At 42.9% G+C, this 26455-nt stretch overlaps 1 protein-coding gene across 1 annotated transcript in view; it reads right to left on the bottom strand.

Moving 5' to 3' along the window:
* The window catches only part of LOC124594407 (ubiquitin-conjugating enzyme E2Q-like protein CG4502), a 613036-nt gene that overhangs the window by 402046 nt on the left and 184535 nt on the right, over positions 1–26455 (bottom strand). The window lies entirely within an intron of this gene.

A 26455-nucleotide genomic window follows, 5' to 3' on the forward strand; every position in this document is an offset into this window, starting at 1 on the left:
AAAACTTTCCCAATAAAGTACGTTAGCGTTTCCAGACAAATCGTTTAGGAAATGCGTGTCGGTATTTATGTCCCGTCTCCAAGTAAAGTCACTGATTCTCAATTCACATTCTGGTTTCGATTTAACTTCATCATAAATATGGAAGAACCTCATGACTTCTATTAAAAAGATATAGGACCATGCCGACTGCATCTTCAACTTGACCTTTCAAATGTCTCGTAGAAAATGCATAGACAGTACTTTTTTTTATTTCCTATTTATTCCACCAGGTTTCGATCTTGAACCATCAACCAAAGCGAAAAAAAAAAAAAATTGAAATGTCTTACATGTCGTACGTGGTACAACGCAAATTACCATCTTAACTGCAATCACAAATATCGTGCGCAACATAATATAGAAGATTCTTAAACAAATGCCGTGGCTCATTCACTGGCAATTTGATATTGTCCACTGAATGTGACTCAGCGTTTTATAGGGTCAGTTTGTGTCTTCCCACTGAATGGGCTATAGCATTTTGCAGGATACTGCGATATTACGGTGTGCACAATATTTGTATCTGCAGTAAAGACGATACTGTTCTATCATACTCTTACATGAGATGTGAGGGTTTTTACACATTTCTTTTCCCTGGACGGAAACCTGTCGGAATAAATAGTAAATTAAAAAACAACACAGTGCCAAGCTTATATATTTCAGCCGTTGACGGTCACCTAAAAGAAGTATTTGTTTTAATGTGTTCAGACACATTTTCATCGTTTAGAGATGAGGTGATACACAGAATTCTTCTAAATGATCATGAGCTACCGCAGGTAAGGGGCATTTCAATAAAACCACATATTCACATCTGAAGAAAAGAAGGGTACTTAGTATCCCGTCGGCGATGACGTCGCTAGACACATGGCACAAGCTCTGATAGGATAAGGATACGGAAGCATTTCAAAGGAATCATCCGGGTTTAAATGGTTCAAATGGCTATGAGAACTATGGGACTTAACTTCTGAGGTCATCAGTCCCCTAGAACTTAGAACTACTTAAACCTAACTAACCTAAGGACATCATAAACATCCATGCCCGAGGCAGAATTCGAACCTATGACCGTAGCGGTCGCGCGGTTCCAGACTGGAGCACCTAGAACCGCTCGGCCACCCCAGCCGGCAATCATCCGGGTATTCGCCTTATTCGATTACGGGAAACATCAGTATTGATCGCTGGGCGATGATCTGACTGCCGGACTGGTGCCACCTTTTACGTTTCTCAACGTTATCAATCAGCTGTAAATGTGCAAAGGAGAACTTTCATTATTGATATCATACCTTGTTTGTTCCGCGCATCTGGAGGCTTTACAGAACATCCATCCATTTAAACGTAACATTTCTAAGCATACATTTTTTAAATTCTTGCCGGGAAATATCTCTCTTTCGCGATTCACGTGTTTACAGCATGTTGGAAAATTTTTCTGAATACCATTATATTTCTGAAACTGCTCTTTACTCTTTTTCGACTACATTCAAGCTATCCTGTAGTCTTGCATGCGTACCTTTTACTAGAGTAAAATCAGAAGTGGTTTTTTTTTCAGCAGAGTATATGTTGTACTAGCTGCATCACGCTGTTTCACCCGTGGATGAACAGTTATTTATAAAGAAATATTAATGCTGAAACTCACTATCCAAGAGTACGTTCCTTCAAAAAAGTGATTTCTTAGAGGTGCTGAGGCGCCAACCACTTGCGGCCCAGTAGACAGCGCGGCATCCGAGAAAAAAACCATGGGAGAAGTTGACAGAAAATACGTCACTCACAACTCACTCGTGTACGTAAGGAAAAAACTAATCTCTACGCTATACTTAATGTATTCATTTCATATTTAAGTCGCACGGACGACGTTCCGGTCACGTTATCCATCCCACGGGAACAGCAGTCACATTGACCATACCACGGGAACTGTGACTTTCTTTGTGAATAAAAGGTATTATGTGTGTTTATTCAGCGCATAGGCTATTTCAGTTCCAAAGTTCATTCAAATCCGTTCAGCCGCTTCAGCGTGAAGGAGTAACAAACACGCTATGTCGACGAAGACAGAAAATAAGCCATTTCTAGTTTCGGTGAAGCGTAAATTTCATAATATTTCTACTTGCAGCAATGTCATCTGGCCTCACGTTTGTGCCTGTTACCAGCGGATCACTCCCATATCATAACAAAATTCAGCCTCAATAGAAATCTGCCACGTACTACGTGTAAAAGCATGACGTCTCTCTGTCTTACAGCATTTAAATGATACCAGCGTTGTGAGTTTGCAAGCGTTTCGGAAGCTATACGATACACCTGAAGCTTAGCGGCTAAAATACAATGGCCTTGTATGAAGGAATGGATTAAACGCTTTGAAGATTGCATAAACGTTTTATTTATTACGTTGAATCTTATTATGTAGGAGACATTAAAAAATAAAAGCATTTTCATAAATGCAATGGAGTTCAAAACTCAAAGATTAAATAGCTTTTTTTAAGAGTAATTAATGTTCCACATTGCGCATTATATTCTTCAAGTCAACAAACATCTTACACTACACATTTTTTCTAATAGTATATGTTTTAATTCAGGGTATATGATAATTTCATTCATAATTTCTTCAAAACCTGTCCATCCGTTTCATCGTGAAGGGGTAACAAACATACTCACACACACAATAATATACATGGGTAGATAATACGCGTAATTTTAAAACTGTGCGCTAAACTACACGTGCCTTTCACCCCCAGGGCTATAACACAATTGAGGCTCCGGAACAAGCCTTGGGGTGCGGGCTATGGAAAGCTGGAGAGTACAAATAAGAATAAGTAGACTCTCTGGACCGCTCCTTGACACTTTGGAGGAGAGTACCGCATTCAAGGGGCCGATGTTTTCGTTAGAGTCATGGTGTTGTGGTATAATTCTAACGAATTCTCCTCTCTTTGCGTTTATCATAGATCTAGTGTGACCACTCCATCTATTCCTAACAATCTGCTTCAGAAAAAGGCTCTTTATTTGTCATAACTTAAAGTTTCATGTAATAAAAGTTAGTTCCGTTGGATATCTCCATGAAACTATGGATACATGAAAATACAACAGATGTCTTACTGAAATTGTAACAGCCACCAGCTACTGTTCTTTTATCTTATGACGGACTATAATCTACATACAGAATACGTAAGGCGAGAAAAGTGGAGTGGAAAACCGTTTTCGTTTATAATTCTTTGCAATATGTAGCTTTTCCATGCTAAATAATTAATCTGACCTAGGAGAAAGAGCAAAATGTACAAATGTACTTACAAGACATCTTCGTGCGTAGTATAAAACTACTCTGTTATTGCTGTTGGGAAACAGCTTTTATACAACATCAACGCATCTGGTTTTCACATGATCACTGTTGTAGTGCTTTACGCTTTTGTTTTCTGTTTAGAATTTGTAGAAGCCAGCGGTTGATGTCGGAAAACGCACGGAAACACACTTCCGAATTAGAAAACAACTATCACAAGGACTTTTTCAAGCTTCAGTCGAAGTACTGAAGTTACCTTTTGGAACGGCTTTTTATTACGTTCGCCTAGGCAGAGCTTGTCCTCCTGAGATTTACCCTTCGCAACGTAAAACGTGGAGTTAAGGCGCGGAACGAAGGAAACTGGCAACGTCCTAAGCAAGGAAATTAAAGCAGTTGAGGGAACTTCTGGCGAGAAGAGCCGGCTAATAAATTCTCGTAATCCTCGTGCTGACGCCGCCAGAAAGGCGTGGAATTAATTTAATCTGCGGCACGCTCTGGCTACCTCATTCCCTGCACGTAGGGCAGATAAATTCCTCGGTAGCAGGTGCCCGCAACTTAAGTGTAATGGCACCGAACAGGAGAAGCTCATTCTTGGAGATATTCAAGGCGGAGGCGCGGCACCGTTAGGGGCTATGAGCTCAACATTTAGTGAAGGAGTGGTGGAAGTAACACAGAAAGTTGCCAAATTGATAACGCAAAGTTCGTCTAAGGTAATGAGGGACCCTTGTTACAAAGTCAGCACAACTGGCATACATCTTTACATTGACAATTAACATCTGTCGTAAGAGTACGTCAGCATTTCGCTGAAAGCAAGTAAATAACCAATGCCAGGATAATGATAAGTGAAGGGAGACAGTTTAACAGAAAACTGATTGCAAAAATACGTTCATAGTATACATGAATACCACAAGCACATCATCACATTCGTAGCGTGGTGGTTCGGTTGTTAAGACACTTGAACATATTCTGAAGGACAGGAGTTCAAACAACCGCCCAGTTCGAAGTTTTCGCAGTTTATCTCATTCGCTGAAGGTACATAGGTGGTATTCTGAATAGAATACATTTAGAAATAACCTCCACAATTTCAGTTCTGCATTGGGTTGAGGTCATTTTAGCTGATATTTTGATAGTTTCCACATCCGTATTCGTCAGCATATGAGGTGCATAACTCGTTTGCTCGTTGTCTGGACTCCATCCAAACCGAGAATCAGATTTTTCACTCGTTGCTTGTCTGTTTCATAGCTTGTTTGTCGACGAAACAGTAAACAATTTATATTTGGGACACACAGAGTATATATATATGGTAGCTGTCAGAATTATGTGTAAGATGACATTAAGTCACCTGCAAGTACGAGAATCTGAAGATTATCATTTTCAGCCAAAAAAGCTTGAAGAAATTGTCTTCGAATATTACTCTCATCGATGTTCGATATTCACCGAATATTTACTCCCGGTTGTCACTGGAAATATGCAGTAAGTTTTCTAACCATTACTTTCGGTGTAGCTAGACTAGTCATACGTATTTGCAATCGTAGATAGTGGAGGAGGAGGAAGACGAAAATGCATACCTACTTTTTATTCAGAGCTTTTCATGAAATTTCATCTATAATGGCTGATAGTCCATTATCAAGTGGTCAGTTACTTATCTCAACAGGAGTCGTGTTATGAGTCAACGAGTGCCCCACCTACGAAAGGGGCAGCATTGTTCATGATCATTTCGTTGAACTATTGTACATTATACAAGACATACTGTACCAGTGGAGGCAGCCGCCATTGAATATTCGACATATACGTACTTCACGCTAGCTTAACAACATGACATAACCTGTGTCCTAATGGATCAAATCGACTGGGAAATTATGAATGGGAGAAGACGCTAAAGTTGGAACTTCAGAATAAAAATGAAATTATTACTCTGTTACTGCAGAAAGGGCAGAAAAAATAACGTGAACGCTTACGAAGGAAGGCGACAATTTGACGTTCCGTCGACAGCGAGGTCATTAGAGACGGAGCACAAGCTCGGATTAAGAGAAGATGGAAAAGGAAATCGGTCGTGTCCTTTTCAAAGGAACGAACCCAGCATTTATTTGGAACGGTTTAAGGATATTACCGAAAACTTAAATATGAATGGATGGTACTTTGATCCATTGTCCTTCCGTAGGCAAGTCCATTGAGCTAACCACTGCAGCAGATCGCTCGGTGGTTCGGTTACTGGACATCCGTATGTGTAAGCACCTGACTAACCTGCCTATCGAGTTGTGACAAGATACACAGTTTTTTGACAAGTTGGTTCATAATGGCTTAGGTGAGCCCCCAAGGTGTAGAGTAAAATTTTCATCCTGGCGTAGTAGTATAGTCTATTTCACTTTTAGGAAAAAAGATTTTTCGAACTTGTGTCTGTTTCGAAGCTTTGTTTCTTTTTTTGCTGCCACAAAACCTAGAAGTTAGTAACAGTGATTTACAATTAGCCTGCGTATTTCAGTGACCAAAGTGACGCAAAGAATGTTGTCACATAGACAGGGCCTCGATCGGGTTTTGCTTCACTATGTATTTTGATGCAGAAAGCGATTCCTAAGCGCAGGAGAACAAATTTATTCAGGAGAGAAAATCCACAATTATACAACAAGATTTTTCAAGATGAAGAATTATTGCCATCGTGCAGTGTTTAAGTGGCTGCCCCTAGAAGGCACTCTGCTAGTGTAAACTAGCAATGTATACTTTTGTCATCATGTAAGATTTTGATCAAAAACCTACAAAACTGCTCATATCGCGAGAAAAAAAGAAATCACATTCCGAGAAGACTGCATCAAAATACATTCCGTTGAATACCACCAGCAACCGTCACAAGTATTTGGATAAATGGTGCGTTGCATGTGGTTTGCTATGCGAGAGATCCTTTTATCAATGTAAACCAACTATGTAAACAACAATGTAATTGTAAAAAATGGGGCCTTCATAATGTCTGCAAAATGCTGATAGAATTGCTGCTTTCCCGTTTCACCGATGAATATCAACCAAGCACGCGTAAATCACTCTCAGTTATATAATGAAAGTAACTAATTTTATGTCCGAAGCTCTCGTGTACACCTTGATATCGCTTAATGCAAATTTATTTGGAATCCCAAATTTTCCTTTGCTTCTCTTTTCCTTTTGATGCCCTTTATGAAAATATTAAACACAATAAACTGAGCACTATTTCGCTTTATTTGCAGTGTAAGTAACATATATGAATTAAAAAGTTTCCACATTGAGACTCGACACCTCGACCCTTGGTTACCATTCTGTACTCATTCCGCTGCGCAACCCGCTTCCGGGAAACTACGCGAACATACTTCGCGTTACTAGCTACAAAAACTTTTTTTTTTACTTTTTTTTTTTTTGTAAACGTTTGGCCACCTGGAGCTCCCACTTCTGTGATTTTCATTTCTGGACAAACCCTGCCTATTCCATAAATTTGGACGAAACCGGTGATGATCAGTGGGCATGGTCATCTTCTTAGCACCGCACGAAATCAGTCGCTCTCTATTCACTAAATATATACATTTTGCCGTCCGAGCTTCTTTAGATAATGGATAAGTTGAATGACATAGGATACTAAATATGATAATTAGGGTGGACGTACCAATAATTATTGCTATAAATCTTTGATTTTCCATAGCTGGCTTTGTGGTGACTTCTGCTAGCCTCTCTTCATCTTACGCATTTTTATACTCAGTTGGCTTAGAGAAGATGCGTAAAATAGGCCAGTTATTGTTTTACCGTTTGAATGGTAATCAATAACATTAAGAAATGAAATCGTTTTTGCTTTTTTTGATCAAGGCCCACTGCACTGAAACCTACTACGTTTCTGACGAAATTGGGAATACAGGTCTCGTCCGTAGTAAAAATTCAGCAACAGACACCAGCCGGATTCTTTTTGAATCGCTACGAACAATGCTGAGAGAATGATAACGTTTGTCACGTATCAGATTTGAAAAATGGAGACTTCCGTAGCACAAAACTATCTCGTGGTTAACTACTCACGTAAAGTGTAGTAAAACTCTTATTATTTATTCCTGGTGGAATAATGTCATTTTTCAAATGTCTTCTGAATGGTGGAATCATTTTAACCTCTGTAGCGTGACAGTTTTATTACTTTAACGCACTGTGCTAATCTGCAACTGCATACATAAGCCGCAAGGCACCATGCGGTGCGTGGTGGAGGGTACCTTGTACCGCTACTAGTCATTCCCTTTGCTGTTCCAGTCGCAAATGGAGCCACAGGTAAACTACTGTCTTTATGTCTCCATAAGAGCCCTAATTTCTCGTATCTTATCTTGGTTGTCCTTACGCGAAATGTATGTTGGGGGCAGTAGAATCGTTCTGCAGTCAGCTTCAAATGCCGGTTCTCTAAATTTTCTCAATAGTGTTCCTAGAAAACAACGTCACTTGCCATGCAAGGACTCCCATCTGAGTGCTGGAGGTATCTTCATAATGCTTCCAAGTTTTGCGAACCTACCGGTAGCAAATTTAGCAGCCCGTCTCCAAATTTCTTTTCTTCCTTTAATCCGACCTGGCGTGGATCCCAAACACTCGAGCAGTTCTCAGGAATACAGCGTCCTAAAGCGGTCTCATTTACACATGAACCACACTTTGTTAAAATTCTCCCAGTAAACCGAACTCGACCATGCTCCTTCCCATGACAATCTTCAAATCTCGTTCCATTTCATGTCGCTTTGCAACGTTACGCTCAGGTATTTAAACGACGTGGCTGTGTCAAACAGCACCCTAATAATGCTGTATTATAATGTTACAGCACTGTTTTTCCTAATAATCCGCATTAACTTACATTTCTCTACATTCAGAGCTATCTGCCACTCATCATACCATTTTCAACATGTTGGTGATGTTTGTGTCACATTTTATAAAAGCTGTTTCGTCTTATGTTAAAAATGGGCTAAGGTGCAAACTGACCAATGATGCAATTTACACTGAGGTGTCTAAAGCCATGGGATACCTCATAATACCGTGTTGGACCTCCTTTTCGCCGGCTTAGTGCAGCAACTCGGCTTGGGCTCAACAAATCACTGGAAGAAATATTGAGCCACGCTGCCCTCTATAGTCGTCCAGAATTGTGAAAGTGTTAGCGGTGCACGATTTAGTGCACAAACTGCCGTCTCGATTACGTCCTAAAAATTTTCGACGAGATTCATGTCGGGCGATCTGTGTGACCAAATCATTCCACTCGAATTGTCTAGAACGTTCTTCAGACAAATCGCAAACAATTGTGGCCCAGTGACATAGTCATCCCTAAAAATTCCATCGATGTTTGGGCATATGACGTCCATTAACGGCTGCAAATGGTCTGCACGTAGCGGAACATAATCAGACGACCCAATAAATTCCATGTAAAAACAGTTCACTCCATTATCGAGCCACTACCAGCTTGCCTTGTTGTCAATTTGGGTCCATGGCTCCGTGTGGTCTCCGCCACACTCGAACCCTACCATCAGCTCTTACCAACTGAAACCGGCAGTCATTGACCAGGCCACGGTTTTCCAGTGGTCTAGGGTCCGACCAATATGGGCACGAGCGCAGGAAATGCGCTGCAGGCGATGTCGTCCTGTTAGCAAAGCCACTTGCGTCGGTCATCTGCTGCCATAGCCCATTAACGCAAAATTCCGCCGCATTGTCAGAACGCGTACTTTCCCCGTACGTTCCACATTGATTTCTGCTGTTAGTTACCACCAGTGTTGGTTGCCTATTAGCGCTGACAACTCTACGCAAACACCGTTGCTTTCGGTCGTTAAGAGAATTCCATCGGTCACTGCATTGTAATGCTTGAAAATTGATATTTTCAGCACACTCTTGGCACTGCGGATCTCGGAATAGTGAATTCCCAACCATTTCCGAAATGGAATGTCCCATACATCTTGCTCCAATCACCATTGTGCTTTCAAAGTCTGTTGATTCCCGTCGTGCGGTCATAATCGCGTACGACATCTTTTCACATGTGTCACCTGAGTACAGGCGACAGCTCCGAAAATGCACTACACTTTTTTACCTGACGCACGCGAAATTACCACCATCTCGCCATCCCATGACTCGTCACCTCGGTGTATATGCATGGTGCATTAAAGAAATGGTTCAAATGGCTCTGAGCACTATGGGACTTAACTTCTGAGGTCATCAGTCCCCTAGAACTTAGAACTACTTAAACCTAACTAACCTAAGGACATCACACACATCCATGCCCGAGGCAGGATTCGAACCTGCACTCACGCGGTTCCAGACTGTAGTGCTTAGAACCGCTCGGCCACCCGGGCCGGCCATTAAAGAAGTAAAACTAACAGCCTACGATGGTTAAAATAGTTCCATCATATTCACCTCTAAGTTAAAAGCAGTTTTTAGCTGTTGAAAACGAAGAAGCAGGGCCCTCATAAACCTCCATAATCTCTGGACGAGTTTCTGTTGGCTATAAACGTGCGCTACTCTGTGTAAGGTCAAGATGGAGTTTGTTGCAGAGCGAGATAAGCGGGCGGAGGCTGTTTACCTTAACGTCCCACAGGACTTGGGCGGGAGTTGGCGCGGGCCGGATACAGGTAGCGCTGCCGGCGCCCACGGCAAGTTGGCGCCAACTCGGCAGCGGCGGATGGCCTGAGTGGATGGCCGCAATTACTGGGGCCGGCCGCTAACACGGTGCCTAAGCAACGACTTCATCTGCAAGGCAAACACGCCTGCGCCCTCCCGCCCCGTCACAGTCTGCAGCGCACGGTACACGGTGCGCCCGTGTCCTCCAACGATGCACACTTTTAATGCTTAGGCTCGTGTTTTGCGTTGGGCTTTTCTACGCTAGTTCTTAAATGTGGGTTTCAGAACCTTTCGTTTTTCTGTGGTATTTTAATAAGGCGGTTACCAATTTGAGATGTGTTTCACACGTCAAATGTCTAGGGGTGATAGATCACGATTGTGAAGTTATCTGGACACGTTTAACAGGGCTAGGAGAAATAAAGTTAATTGTTGGGTGTTATTACAGGCCACCAGGTTCCACCGTGACAGTTCTGGAATCATTCAAAGGGAGTCTACAGTCTGTATCGCAGAAGTACCCGGATCATGCTATATTAGTCGGAGGCGACTTCAACCTACCTCGTATAGAGTGGGATGTATATAAGAAGGGTAGAAGGACGGATCCTCAAAATTACAGACCAATATCCTTAACATCGGTTTGTTGCAGGATTCTCGAATATACAGGGTGTTACAAAAAGGTACGGCCAAACTTTCAGGAAACATTCCTCACACACAAATAAAGAAAAGATGTCATGTGGACATATGTCCGGAAACGCTTAATTTCCATGTTAGAGCTCATTTTATTTTCGTCAACCTACGCTCAATGGAGCACGTTATCATGACTTGATACGGGATACTCTACCTGTGCTGCTAGAACATGTGCCTTTACAAGTACGACACAACATGTGGTTCATGCGCGATGGAGCTCCTGCACATTTCAGTCGAAGAGTTCGTACGCTTCTCAACAACAGATTCGGTGACCGATGGATTGGTAGAGGCGGACCAATTCCATAGCCTCCACGCTCTCCTGACCTCAACCCTCTTGACTTTCATTTATGGGGGCATTCGAAAGCTCTTGTCTACGCAACCCCGGTACCAAATGTAGAGACTCTTCGTGCTTGTATTGTGGACGGCTGTGATACAATACGCCATTCTCCAGGGCTGCATCAGCGCATCAGTGATTCCATGCGACGGAGGGTGGATGCATGTATCCTCGCTAACGGAGGACATTTTGAACATTTCCTTTAACAAAGTGTTTGAAGTCACGCTGGTACTTTCTGTTGCCGTGTGTTTCCATTCCATGATTAATGTGATTTGAAGATAAGTAATAAAATGAGCTCTGACATGGAAAGTAAGCGTTTCCGGACACATGTCCACATAACATATTTTCTTTCTTTGTGTGTGAGGAATGTCTCCTGAAAGTTTGGCCGTACCTTTTTGTGACACCCTGTATTCTCAGTTCGAATATAATGAATTTCTTTGAGACAGAGAAGTTGCTGTCCATGCATCAGCACGACTTTAGCATCGCTCCTGCGAAACGCAACTCGCCCTTTTTTCCCATGGATGAAGGGTGTCAGACGGATGCCATATTCCTTGACTTCCGGAAAGCGTTTGACTCGGTGCCCCACTGCAGACTCCTAATTAAGGTACGAGCATATGGGATTGATTCCCAAATATGTGAGTGTCTCGCAGACTTCTTAAGTAATAGAACCCAGTACGTTGTCCTCGATGGTGAGTGTTCATCGGAGTTGAGGGTATCATCTGGAGTGCCCCAGGGAAGTGTGGTAGGTCCGCTGTTGTTTTCTATCTACATAAATGATCTTTTGGATAGGGTGGATAGCAATGTGCGGCTGTTTGCTGATGATGCTGTGGTGTACGGGAAGGTGTCGTCGTTGAGCGACTGTAGGAGGTTACAAGATGACTTGGACAGGATTTGTGATTGGTGTAAAGAATGTCAGCTAACTCTAAATATAGATAAATGTAAATTAATGCGGATGAATAGCAAAAAGAATCCCGTAATGTTTGAATACTCCATTAGTAGTGTAGCGCTTGACACAGTCACGTAGATTAAATATTTGGGCGTAACATTGCAGAGCGATATGAAATGGGGCAAGCATGTAATGGCAGTTGTGGGGAAGGCGGATAGTCGTCTTCGGTTCATTGGTAGAATTTTGGGAAGATGTGGTTCATCTGTAAAGGAGACCGCTTATAAAACACTAATACGACCTATTCTTGAGTACTGCTCGAGCGTTTGGGATCCCTATCAGGTCGGATTGAGGGAGGACATAGAATCAGTTCAGAGGCGGGCTACTAGATTTGTTACTGGTAGGTTTGATCACCACGCGAGTGTTACGGAAATGTTTCAGGAACTCGGGTGGGAGTCTCTGGGGGCGTTCTTTTCGTGAATCGCTACTGAGGAAATTTAGAGAACCAGCATTTGAGGCTGACTGCAGTACAATTTTACTGCTGCCAACTTATATTTCGCGTAAAGACCACAAAGATAAGATAAGAGAGATTAGGGCTCGTACAGAGGCATATAGGCAATCATTTTTCCCTCGTTCTGTTTGGGAGTGGAACAGGGAGAGAAGATGCTAGTTGTGGTACGAGGTATCTTCCACCACGCACTGTATGGTGGATTGCGGAGTATGTATGTAAATGTAGATGTAGAACTTACGTTACGCACAAAATGTTCGCTGATGCATCCAACGAAGCTAGGCTTCTTTTACAATGTTTTATACCTCTGATAGGCGGAAGGGCGTAGGCAGTTTGCGGCGTTTTCACGCAATGTATACTGCTTATAAACCAGTTGCCTGCTGTGCATGAAAGGAGCCATTCCAAGCTTCTTAAATATCTTTGTCGCTTACAGACACTCATTCTTATGTAAACGTACCTCCATCCTGGGTCCAGGAGCTTTGGACAGCGGCTGGTCGATGAAATGTAATAGTACTATACCTACAGCCTTTATATTGATATTGTTTTATTAAGCAACCTTTTCGACGTTCCAGTCACGTCATTTTCTGGCTTGTTACATGAACGGCACCAAATACCAGTTGTGGGTATACAAAACAAGGCACCAATACGCGTATCTGGTTCCGTAGATATCCGAACTTCTTGAGTATGTGTGCTCTTCACAAATTCATGAAATTCGGATATCTACGGAACCAGATACACTTAATGGCGGCGTGTCACACATGCACGAGTGCTACTTGGTGTCATTCGTGCAACAGGCCTGAAGATGACATGATTGGAACGTCAGAACTGGTTGTCTAATAAAACGATATCAACAAAGCGGCTGTTTTATGGTATTATTACACTCATTCTTAAGGTTTCTGGTCGAAACCTAATTTATCCTAGCGACAAACATACACATCCATGCCTGAGGGAGGACTCGAACCTCCGCCGGGACCAGCCACACAGAAACGTTCTTCCCTCTCGGAGTTGCAACGATTGAACTGTTGTTGCACGGTGTTTGCTTTCAGACGTTTCATGCTGTGTGTGCCAATAGATATCTGTCCGATGCAGGATAAAACGTGGTTCATCTGAAAAGGCCACCTATCACCATTCAGTGGACGTCCAGTTGCGATAGTGGCGTGCAAATCCTAGCCTTTGTTACAGATGAACGAACAGTGGTCAGCATGTATACACGAATCTTGTGCCTGCTGCGAAAGCCCATACACGGGAACTATCTCGGATCGATCGTTGAGAGCTCCTTGATTCATCTGGGTGATCAGTTGCTCAACAGTTGGACATCTTTTGGCCTGTACATATCTACACAGTTGACTCGGCGCCGGTTTTAGAAGCGCCATTTTGCTATGCGAGGTATACTTTAACCATAGACAAAGACGTTTCGGAAATGATTCCACCTTTGACTCGAAAGCCAATGATCACGCCCTTTTTGACAGCAGATATATCGCTGTTTCCACATTAAGACGACTGCACTATTTTCCGCGATCTCCGACACGCTTCGTGTAACCTCCATTGGTAGTGCTACATTGGCATTCTATGAGTGGGTTTTACGGCTTGACGTCGAACATGGGCGACGTTCACATCAATGTGTCAGGACTGTGAATACTGGGGGAGGTAGTATTCAGATGCAGCTCACCTGCTAGCAGACCCTGCTAGTTTGGTAAAATCTCATCGCCCTAGGGCTGATGAATTCAATAAAAGACGCCTAGCGTCACAGGGAACCGTCAGCGAACATTTTGTCTCTAAGAGAAGTTATTCCATACGACGTAGTCTGTCGTCAATAGAAATCTGGTGCAAACACTGAAGTATCCTTTACATTCTAACGGCTAGGATCTACACTACTGCAACATCTGGAAGGATGTAAATAACGAGGTTTTACTGATAGGCCTCCCCCCCCACCCCCAACTCCCAACCCTATGACGCATGTACCTTGCCGTTGATGGGGTGTCCTGCATGACTCAGGTACTACAGGCGCAACCACGACGGAGAGGTATCTCTCGAGAGGCCAGACAAAGGTGTTATTCCTGAAGAAGGGCAGCATCCTTTTAAGTAGTTGCAAGGGAAACAGTCTGGATGATTGACTGATCTAGCCTTGTAACATCAAACAAAGCGACCCTGCTGTGTTGGTACTGCGAACGGCTGAAAGCAAGGGGAAACTACAGCTGTAACTTTTCCCGAGAGCAGGAAGTTCTGGTGTATGGTTAAATGATGACGGCACTATACTGGAGGTAAAATAGTCCCCGACTTCCGAGCGGGCTCTACACAGAAGGACGTCATTATGGGGAGAAATAAAACTGGCATTATGCGGATCGGTACGTGAAATGTAAGGCCGCTTAATCGCGCAGGTAGGTAAGAAAATTTAAGAAGGGAAATGGAGGGCTAAAGTTAGACATCGTGGGAATTCGTGTTCTGATCAGATGAATACAGCTTTATAAACAAAATCAAATAGGGGTAATGCAGGAGTAGGTTTAATAACGAATAAGAAATAGGAACGCGGATAACATACTATGAACAGTATAGTGAAAGCGTTATTGTGGTGAAGATAGTCACGAAACCCTTACCCACCACGGCAGTACAAGTTTATATACCAATTAGCTCCGCAGATGATGCAGAGATTGAATAAAGGTACGAAAAGATAAAAGAAATTATTCAGATAGTTACGCTATGTAATGGTGACGAATGCCATTTGCCAAAGTTCGTTCTGAGACTCCAGAGAAGCAATCGTTCATCATGCAGCTCTAAACGGCAAAAGGGAGTCCCCCGAATACGCAAAGTGGTGCCACTGTCTGCGCGCCTCTCTCTGATGCTGCGTCAAGGGAAGCCGTAATAACGATCGACACTCTGAAAGCTATCGTCGTCCTGTCCGTGTAGATACTTGTCTTTCTGCAAAAAAGACATTTCCATGCTCAAGGTAAGTGAATGTACGATGCTGCACGCCCTAGCGGGCGGTAGCCTATTTGATGAAATGTTTCAGGACACTTATTAGTATACATTAATATGTGGTGTGTCCACTCTTTGTCTTTATGAAGGAGAATGACAGCACATTTTTCTATAGAACGGAAACCAAAGTGGATAATGATGTTGGATGTTGCGGTCTGGAGCGACGCCGATGTTCTAACTAATCCCAGAGGTGTTCTATTGGGTTCAGATCGGGAATGTCATTTCTAGGAACGTTACTGTCGGCAAACCATTACTTCGTAGTTGCTGCTTTACGACAGGGTGCAGTGTCATGGTGAAAGAATCATAGTCTCCGAACTGTTCCTCTAAAGTACGCAGCACAAAATTCTGTACGCTGAGGTGAGAAATGCTATGCGATACCTTCTAATATACTGTCGTACCTTCTTTTCCCCGGCTTAGTGCAGCAGATCGGTGTGGTATGGTCTCCACAAGTCATTGGATGTCCCCTATAGAAATTCTGATCCAAGCTGCCTCTATAGCCGTTCCATAATTGTGAAAGTGTTGACGATGCATGATGTTGTGCACGACCTAACCTCTCTATTACGTCCCATACATGTCCCTTGGGATTCACGTCGGGCGATACGGGTGGCTAAATCATTCGTTCGAATTGTCCAGAATATTCTTCAAACCAATCGTGAACCATTTTGGCCTAGTGACAGCCATCGCTGTTAATGAACAAGAAGTCCATGAATGGCTCCAGATGGTCCTCAAGAAGCCAAACATAACCATTTCCAGTAATGATCGGTTAAGCTGGACCTGAGGACCCAGACTATTCCATATAAACAGAGCACATACCATTATGGAGCCACAACCAGATCTCACAGTGCCTTGTTGATAACGTGCGTCCACGGCTTCGCAGGGTCTGCGCCACGCTCGAACCCTACCATCACCTGTTACCGACTGAAATCGACATTCACCTGGCCATGTCACGGCATTCCAGTGGCCTAGGGTCCAACCGATATGATAACGAGAGGAGGAGATGCGCTGCAGGTGATATCGTGGTGTTAGCAAAGGCAGTCACGTAGGTCGTCGGCTAACTTAGCCCATCAACACTACGTTTAGCCTCACTGTCGTAACGGATGCGTTAGTCATACGTCCCACATTGATTTCTGCTGCTATTTCGAGCAGTGTTCCTTGTCTGTTAGCACTGACAACTCGACGCAAACGCCGCTCCTCTAGGTCGTTAAGCGATGACCGTCGGCCATTGCAATGGAGTTGGTGAGAGTTAATGCGTAAAATCTGGCATTCTCAGCACTCTCTTGACTCTGTGGATCTCGGAATACTGAATTACCTAACGGTTTCCAAGCTGGAACGTCCCATGTGTGTTGTCCAAGTACGTTTTAGCGTTCAAAGTCTGTTAATTCACGTCGTGCGACCATAATCACGTCGTAAAACTTTTCACGTAGATCTCCTGAGTTCATATGACAGCTCCACCACTGCACTGACCTTTTATACCTTGTGTACGCGATACTATCATCATCTGGAGGTTTGCATATCGCTAACCCATGACTTACCACCTGACTGTAAAATGTGTTCACATCCTTCTGCATTTAACGTTTTATTAAGCGCAATAACGGGACCACGTCATAACCACGAAAAACACTCCATAGTTTAAAACCACCTCCTTCGTACCTCACCGTTGGCACACACATGATAGCAGGTCACATTCTCCAGGCATTCGCTATGACAAAACCCTTCCATCTGATTGCCACAGAGTGTAGCTTGTTTCATCACTCCAAATTACTCGTTTCCAGCTATCCACCATCCAGAGGCGTCGCTCTTTATTCTACCTCAAGTGACGCTTAATACTGAATACAGAAATTTGTGACTTATGCAGAGCTGCTCTTCCATTGCACCGCATTCTTATTAACTCCCTGGGCACAGTCAGTGCTAGCTGGACTGCTGGAAGTACTTTGGAATTCACGAGTGATTCCTTCCGCCGATTTTAGGCAATATTTTACAACAAGCCTTTGCAATACTCGACGGTATCTGTGCGTCAGTACATGAGGTCTTCCTGGTCTTCGTTTAGCTGTAGTAGTTGTTTCTTTGCATTTTCACTTCATAATCACACCGCCAACAGATGTTACGCAGGTGACATTCAAAGATTAGTTCACATTAGAAGTCGCTGACCTCTGCTGCCAAACCCATTCTGTTTCACTGCTTCGTTACTGACAGCACAATTCTCCGCCTCATTTTATACCAGCGGGTGTGCTCTCGTGATGTCTCGTGGTCAATTCCGCATTACGAAGCGATATCCAGATACTTTTGATTAGACGCAGTATGTCCGTCATTTTGGGTGCTAGCCCCGTGGCTGCACTGAGATCCTGCAAGGCGCTGTGTGTCTTCCTCTGCACTTCGTTTAATATTTCTTCACCAACTGATTTTGTTGTCCATTTACGTTTTTTGTGAACGGTTCCGGTTCCACACAGCCATCTTCAGATCTGACTATGTTAGTTATAAGACTCACTTTTTCGACACTGTTGTGTGAAGTATCAGGAAAATTTTCTGATGAATTAGAAGAGTTACTCTTGAGGTTTTCTCCGAAAAATGCAATGTGTCACGTTTTGCGCAATATTTGTGACTAAATAAACGCGTGACAAATCGTGCAGTTCCACTTTTGATCTTCCCTTTCTCTTTCATTAATTCAGCTTGGTAAAGGGCTCCGACTAACGAACAATACCCAAGAATCGGTTGTTTGAGGATATTATTAATCATCTCTTTCGTGTGCAAATTACGCTTCCCCATGCAGGAAGATTAGCGATTAACTTACTGTCGACACGATCTCATTACAGACGAAGCAAAACGTCGGGTCTTTGTAGGATGGGCAATGGATTCAGCTGTTCCCTTTCAGAGAAACCATCCTGGCCTTTGCCTTAAACAATTTAGGGAACTCATCGAAAAACTAAATCTTGGTGGACGAAAGAGAATTTGAATCCTGGTGCTCTCGAATTCGAATCCAAATTCCTTACCACCGCGACACATTGCTCGGTAATGACTCTGAAACCGCTCTTACTACCGCGACACATCGCTCGATAAGATAAGGAGTTCTGTTCTGAAGTACCGAACCGCTCTGATGAATGATAGAAACAAAGAGTTCAATATTGAACTTTACACGCAAAGTGAGTAAACAAGTTGGATACGGGGCAGTGTAAATCACCGGGAACACTTAGAATGCGCGTGGCAATGAGAAACTCCCTGTCGTTGATACATCCAACAAGAGGTAAGTATATGACTTTTTAAATTAGTATATTTTATGAAGATGGTGGCTCATAATTCGTAAGTATTTTTAGAACGTCATTTTCACTAATGTAGGTGGTAGACTGAACAAACATTTTACCATGTTCGATCACCATAGCATCTTCAGGTCTCCTGTACAACAACATAAATAATTAATCTGCATCACTATAGTTTCATAAAAATAAACTGAATTCGATGTACGTACTTGCAGATAAAACTGGCACGCAAATGTTAATCCAGAGTACGTGGCCTAGGAATACCATATTATCAATACAAACACACAGTGTACGGAGGCATTTCAGGGACATAGCTGTCAATGACATGTGAGCACTCTGCGTATCAATAAAGTGAACAGTTAATTTCCATTTCTTCTATCGCTACAAATATACACTTTCCTGGTATATTACTGGGGCTAGAACTCTCAAGCGATTGAGGTGACGCAACATACAGTGTGTTACAAAAAGGTACGGCCAAACTTTCAGGAAACATTTCTCACACACAAAGAAAGAAAATATGTTATGTGGACATGTGTCCGGAAACGCTTACTTTCCATGTTAGAGCTCATTTTATTATTTCTCTTCAAATCACATTAATCATGGAATGGAAACACACAGCAACAGAACGTACCAGCGTGACTTCAAACACTTTGTTACAGGAAATGTTCAAACTGTCCTCCGTTAGCGAGGATACATGCATCCACCCTCCGTCGCATGGAATCCCTGATGCGCTGATGCAGCCCTGTAGAATGGCGTATTGTATCACACCCGTCCACAATACGAGCACGAAGAGTCTCTACATTTGGTACCGGTGTTGCGTAGACAAGAACTTTCAAATGCCCCCATAAATGAAAGTCAAGAGGTTTGAGGTCAGGAGAGCGTGGAGGCCATGGAATTGGTCCGCCTCTAACAATCCATCGGTCACCGAATCTGTTGTTGAGAAGCGTACGAACACTTCGACTGAAATGTGCAGGACCTCCATCGTGCAGGAACCACATGTTGTGTCGTACTTGTAAAGGCACATGTTCTAGCAGCACAGGTAGAGTATCCCGCATGAAATCATGATAACATGCTCCATTGAACGTAGGCGGAAGAACATGGGGCCCAATCAAGACATCACCAACAATGCCTGTCCAAACGTTCACAGAAAATCTGTGTTGATGACGTGATTGCACAATTGCGTGCGGATTCCCGTCAGCCCACACATGTTGATTGTCAAAATTTACAATTTGATCACGTTGGAATGAAGCCTCATCCGTAAAGAGAACATTTGCACTGAAATGAGGATTGACACATTGTCGGATGAACCATTCGCGGAAGTGTACCCGTGGAGGCCAATCAGCTGGTGATAGTGCCTGCACACGCTGTACATGGTACGGAAACAACTGGTTCTCCCGTAGCACTCTCCATACAGCGACGTGGTCAACGTTACCTTGTACATCAGCAACTTCTCTGGCGCTGAGATTAGGGTTATCGTCAACTGCACGAAGAATTGCCTCGTCCATTGCAGGTGTCCTTGTCGTTCTAGGTCTTCCCCAGTCGCGAGTCATAGGCTGGAATGTTCCGTGCTCCCTAAGACGCCGATCAATTGCTTCGAACGTCTTCCTGTCGGGACACCTTCGTTCTGGAAATCTGTCTCGATACAAACTTACCGCGCCACGGCTATTGCCCCGTGCTAATCCATACATCAAATGGGCATCTGCCAACTCCGCATTTGTAAACATTGCACTGACTGCAAAACCACGTTCGTGATGAACACTAACCTGTTGCTGCTATGTACTGATGTGCTTGATGCTAGTACTGTAGAGCAATGAGTCACATGTCAACACAAGCACCGAAGTCAACATTACCTTCCTTCAATTGGGCCAATTGGCGGTGAATCGAGGAAGTACAGTACATACTGACGAAACTAAAATGAGCTCTAACATGGAAATTAAGCGTTTCCGGACATATATCCACATAACATATTTTCTTTATTTGTGTGTGAGGAATGTTTCCTGAAAGTTTGGCCGTACCTTTTTGTAACACCCTGTATAAACATAGAGCTCTTGTTTGAAACCGGGTTCAGATACCTGTGTTGTGTTAACAAGAACGACAACAATTCTGCAACGTGCACTTAGTTATGATATTGCGTGTTAGATCACTACTGATCTTACAACTGACTCGCATAAGCAGTATTCTCTTTTCTGTTTCTATTTTCAATGTGTTTCTATGCCAGTTGTGCACATGACTACCTGTCCTCAGTATTATGTTTACCCGCTGATAGCTCATGCACTTTAATGAGCACGTGAAAATGGCATAACAGCAGAAATTGGTCAAAAGTGGAAAATGAACGAGGTTTACAGTTGACAACGGAAAAAATCTCATTTCAGTCCATTTAAATGAACCCGCCTTCATGCTTACACAAGGGCACTTGACACTGAGCGGCCATGAATAATAATCCAGTTATCTCTCTGCTGGAGCCAAACAGTTTCTCTGGTTTTGACACAGGGCGACAGAACGGTGTACATGATATCGTACGCGAGCGACTGGCCAGAAGTCAGCCAAATCCCATGATCGGCAATTGCAGAACACCGTGTGCACACCTCACAGATTGTCACAGCTGGTGACGCGGCCTGCAATTGATGAGTAAGTGGGTGGACATCCTGTCATTACACTTGCACACGTGCTGCAGGAGCGCCCGCCCTCTGCGCATGCGTGCGGCTCATCTCACGACAAGCAGCTGCAGCTGCGGCCAGACGTCTTCTGGCCGCGGATCCCCGTCTCCTCGCGCAGCGGACCACTCGCGTGGCTTCTAGGTGCTCCGCTCCTTCTCTCCTTCCACACCAAGGTGTTAGTACTACTATAAACTCTAGTACAGTGTTTCCCAAACTGGAAGTAATTACCCTCTGTAGCGTAGAATGTAATCTTCTTACTGTTAATACCCAAAAGGTTGAACTGCGTTTCGGTCACGAAACTAAATTATTTTTAAAAGATCGTTACTGTTGCCACTGTTTCGTAAGACTGTATGGTTGTTTACCAAAGTTACCAATAACGACATTCTTTTTCAAACAGCAGCATTAATGCGTGACATAATGTGGTGGAGATTACAACTCGTTAAACTAATGTATGAACAACGGCTTCCTCACATAGCCCACTAACTATACATATGTATCTATGACAGAAAAATTGAGACACGTCACATATGCTGGCGTATCATACAAACAGCTTCTGAGTTTGTGGCTCCTCCTCTTTCGTAGATGCTAAATGTTAGTTTATCAGTTTGGCGGGTGATGATGTCTTCAATCTGCAGGGTCATGTTCAGTTTATTTTTATTTAAAGCTAGGAGGACGAATCACAAACTTAATTAAAATCTCTTGTAACAGTAATATCGGACGTAGCGTAGCTTGACATACTCGTAAATTGTTTATTCACGAGCCCTTCAACTGGTTCAAATGGCTTGGAGCACTATGGGACTTAACATCTGAGGTCATCAGTCCCCTGGAACTTTGAACTACTGAAACCTAACAAACCTAAAGACATCACACACATCCATGTCCGAGCAGGATTCGGACCTGCGACCGTAGCGGTCGCGCGGTTTCAGACTGAAACGCCTAGAACCACTCGGCCAGAATGGTCGGCTCACAAGCCCTGTTATTAAGTAAGCTCAGTCTAATTCAATAAACAAGCACTATTTGTTTGTAATTAGAATTAATTTCAAGCATTCACTATTGAAAATAAATGTTTTGACACCTTATATTCGTCGTAATTAAGTTTTCACGTGAGATTACACGCTGGAAGTCAGAGAGGTTGCTGCAATGTAGTCAGGTGAAATTCTTCAAATAAATGACAGCCGATCACTCTGTGCTGCGATCGGAAGTTAACTTTTTCATGAAAATTGTTTAGCTGCTTTTGAATTGAGACTGACTTTAAAATTATAGTAAGTGTACTCTAGTATTTTAAACTAATTAGCCTCAGATTAAAATCTTAACACTGCAATAATTACACATATTAAAGTTCACAAATAACGAAGCTCAACCAGAGATTACTTTTGATTCTATTTTATTTGTAACTCGTACGAAACGAAACTTTCATAAATAACCCTTTTCGATAACTAACATAAATGTAAACGAGATTCTAACTGAGAGAGAGGTAACGGAGCAGAAGATATCGCTACGTTCTAAAAGATATAATTACACCACTAAATACAAAACATTGAACAATGTAACACCTGCTTGCTATTCTGAAGCCTGTAGCTTCGTTGAAAAATCTAAATTATTTTATTATATTAATAAACTTATAAATTTCAAACAAAAATTGGCGTAATAACTCATCTAAATAACTCAAATTAAATAAAAACAAATATTTCCATTACTATACTACGAAAGTGTGGCATCAAGTTGTATGAAGTTCCCCCAATAGATTGGATATTGCTTCATTATTCGCTATGCAACAATAAACGAACTAACTGGCAGCACAAGAGAATGCTAACTACGCAACGGCGTTACAGTGTTGTAGGGCCTAAACATTATTATATTATTATTATTATTATTATTATTATTATTAGTGGCAGTGGTAACAAACAAAGGATTAGCAGCCTGAAGTCTTCCAATTTCACCGAGCGAGGTGGCGCAGTGGGTAGACACTGGACTCGCATTCGGGAGGACGACGGTTCAATCCCGCGTCCGGCCATCCTGATTTAGGTTTTCCGCGATTTCCCTGAATCACTCCAGGCAAATGCCGGGATGGTTCTTCTGAAAGGGCACGGCCGACTTCCTTCCCTAATCCGATAAGACCGATGACCTCGCTGTCTGGTCTCCTTCCCCAAACAATCCCCCCCCCCCCCCCCCCAACTTACAATTTCCGCCAGTTCAGAAGTAAGGAGCTCAACAACCAAGCGATTTACAAACAGTAATTCTAAGTATATTGCACAGATTTTAACTTAGTTTTTTTTTAATGGGGGTGCCGGTTGTGAGAGAAACAAGTGCCGCTAAGGATAGTAGTGACGCAGAGGAAGCATTTGTTGTCAGATGTATCTACCCTTGCAATGGATCGCCAACTTTCTTTTCTTAGAAGGAAATGTAGATAGAACTCGCGATGCACTGAACACTGCTTCACCATTCGCAGAGTTCAGAGTTGCTGGAAGTTTTGTGAATCGTAAATAATTATTACCACAAAATTGCAAAATTAAAGAAGCTTGTCAGTTCATTCTTAATTAGTTTTTCGCTTTATGGTAATATAGGTCAGATCCGTCGGTTTTTCCCTATCGAACTGATGACTATGTTATCACACTTACCCTTTTTTTTGTATGACTGATGTAAAAGAATATCTAGGCAGAACATTTGTGTTCCATAACTTCATTATGCATCCCCTGCGTAGCCGAATAGTAAAATAGACAGCGCCGGTGCCTACGGGGCGAAAGGATCCGGGTTAGATTCCCAGTATTATTATTATTATTATTATTATTATTATTTAGTTTAGGGGTTGGTACGAGGTCCACTCCGCTACTTGAGGCGAGGCAAAATGAATAACTGCTCGAAGACTAAAGGAGCAGCTGCATGAGCAGAATTCATCTACTGGCAATAACGGCTGAGGGATTGGCGACATGGTGATCACTTGTCCCATGACCACAGACCGCCCGTCGTACTGCCCTGTCCCCCACAGTACCGCAGCGTCAGCCAGTCGGAGCAGACGTAAGGCCTAATCTGTAAGTGGTGTTTACCACACCAGAACATGCCTTTTCAGACTTGATCTTAGCGGAAATGAGTGACGGGGACAAACTTTTTGAATTCCAATTGGTGGTAACCGTAGCTTCAGTAAATTCAAAGAATATTATTTATCCCCGGATTTCATGTTCAATGAGTAAGTTATTATGCTCTACTGGTCAGTTTCGAGCCTGTGCTCATTTTCAGGTACACAAATGTACGTGGATTCACCGTCCTTGTATGTAACAAAAATCACTTCGTGTTCATAGTAACACGTGATTTGGTAGTCAGTAGACACAATGTCGGAATAATTACTAACTATAAAATTACCCATACACTGAATACTTATTCCGAGGTTGTATCCATTGACGACCATGATTCTAAGTGATCAATGTACAGCATTTATTTTTCGCTTTTGGGAGAAATGGAGTTACTTAATGAGCAAAAATTTATTAGAGGGATAGAAGGCTCAGAACGTAGAAACATCAGCTAGCTGGAAGCAGTGTTTGATAACGCGGCGACCTTGGATAGGTCTTATAGAATTCAATAAATTCCGTTGGTTCCAATGGTGACTTGTCATGTTTCTGTGTATGCCATTTCCCCTTTTAACTTTAGCCTGTCATCCTGTTTTGTGTGTGGAGGAGATACTTTAAACTGATCGAAGACGTTGTAGTTACCATTCGCAGTGCTCGTTTTCCAATCCAGTAGTTCGATTTGGGTGTCTTTTGAAAAGTTGTTTGATTGCTGCAGGGTGGCCTATTTTCACCCTGTCTGGTGGATCAAAGCAAGGCTGGCGACTCTTATTTAGCGTAACAGTATGTGTATAGCAGTGCCTAGAATTAATCGAGTCTGTGCAAATTTACGGGAGAATGCGTCGTGTGATTTGTCTCGCGCACCACAGGATGCTAATAGTGCATGGTTCATGGCCGCGATTGCCACTGGATATGCACAAGGCGCTACGGAAGTTATGAGACTGTAGTGGAGGTACGTACAAAAGGAACTGAGCCGTTGTCGGCTCGCACTAATGCCATTTTTCCTTTTGGGCATTTTGTCACCATCGAGTGGCGTCTTATTCCTCCATCAGTTACTATCTGAACGAGTTGCTCAGTTGCCTCCATCAGTGGCGGCAGCAGCAGCGTTTATCGATACTAGTACTGCCCTAACTTCTTTAGTGTGGCAGTTATATTTCCGTGTCATGGTGTGTGTGTGGCAGTTGGTCGGTTGTGGCGGAGCAACGTCAGAGACGCTGAAGTCGGCGGTGGCACTCAACGGATGCACTCACTCTTGACTTCACCGATGGCTCTGCTCTGAACAGCAAACAGTAACGAAACAGATGAAATGAGTCATTTTTCTCATATTCACTACGTTAGTTTTTGTGGACATAGGAATATGTATACATGGCGGACAGTGACCCGTGTCCATGTAAGCGAGTTTTTTTTCCAAATTCTTACGGGAATGCAGTAGAGCTAGAGAAAAAATTTGTGCATCCTGCGAACGTGTTCTAATTTGTCATACCTTTTCTCATTATTCCACAGCGTAATATACGACAAGGTGCAATTTGTTTAGAGAAACGCTTCAGATTTCCACTTCACCGATATTTTTTTTAGTTTTTTTTCTGATAATTCATATCGCATTATCAGCGTCACTTGAATTCATTTATATTTATAGACATTGTTTGTAACAGTTACTATTATATATTAGTCAGGACGAGAAACTCTGTTCTACATCGGACGGTTTACATAGAGGTAGAGAAAGTTCAGACTCTGGCCTAGACGTAATTGCTGGCTGCTGAGTGAGATTCCTCAAGTAAGAGGGAGAGGAAAAGCACAAGGATTTAAAGGGAAAGGACATCACTGGCCGGAGACGGACTATCACATCCGAAGGCCGTTCTGAAAGCGGCAATTGTATGTTCCCGTTTTAATTCGGTTAAACCTGCCTGTACGACAACAGTTCCGATCGTGAGTTGTGAGACATAGTAAGTAGACTCAGGAATGGAGCGACTGAGGGAATAAGATAGCGAGGAGGTTCATTGCCTCTGGCGTCCTCTGTTTTACTTAACTGTTTGGCTCCTGTATTGTGGAAAGATCATGAAAGCAAGCTGCGTGTGGGGGGTTCGGTATATGACACCATGTATAGATGTCATTCTGTGTTAAGAGCTGTGTAGGTTTGCATACACTAGGAGAGAAGCTATAGAGATTTACATTACGATTATTTCTCTGTTTCAACCAGTCGAACATAGAATGACGGTTTGTCGTACTGCTGTGGAGGAAAAGTACAGT

The sequence above is a fragment of the Schistocerca americana genome, chromosome 2 (genome assembly GCF_021461395.2).
Source record: "Schistocerca americana isolate TAMUIC-IGC-003095 chromosome 2, iqSchAmer2.1, whole genome shotgun sequence".
Taxonomy (NCBI): domain Eukaryota; kingdom Metazoa; phylum Arthropoda; class Insecta; order Orthoptera; family Acrididae; genus Schistocerca; species Schistocerca americana.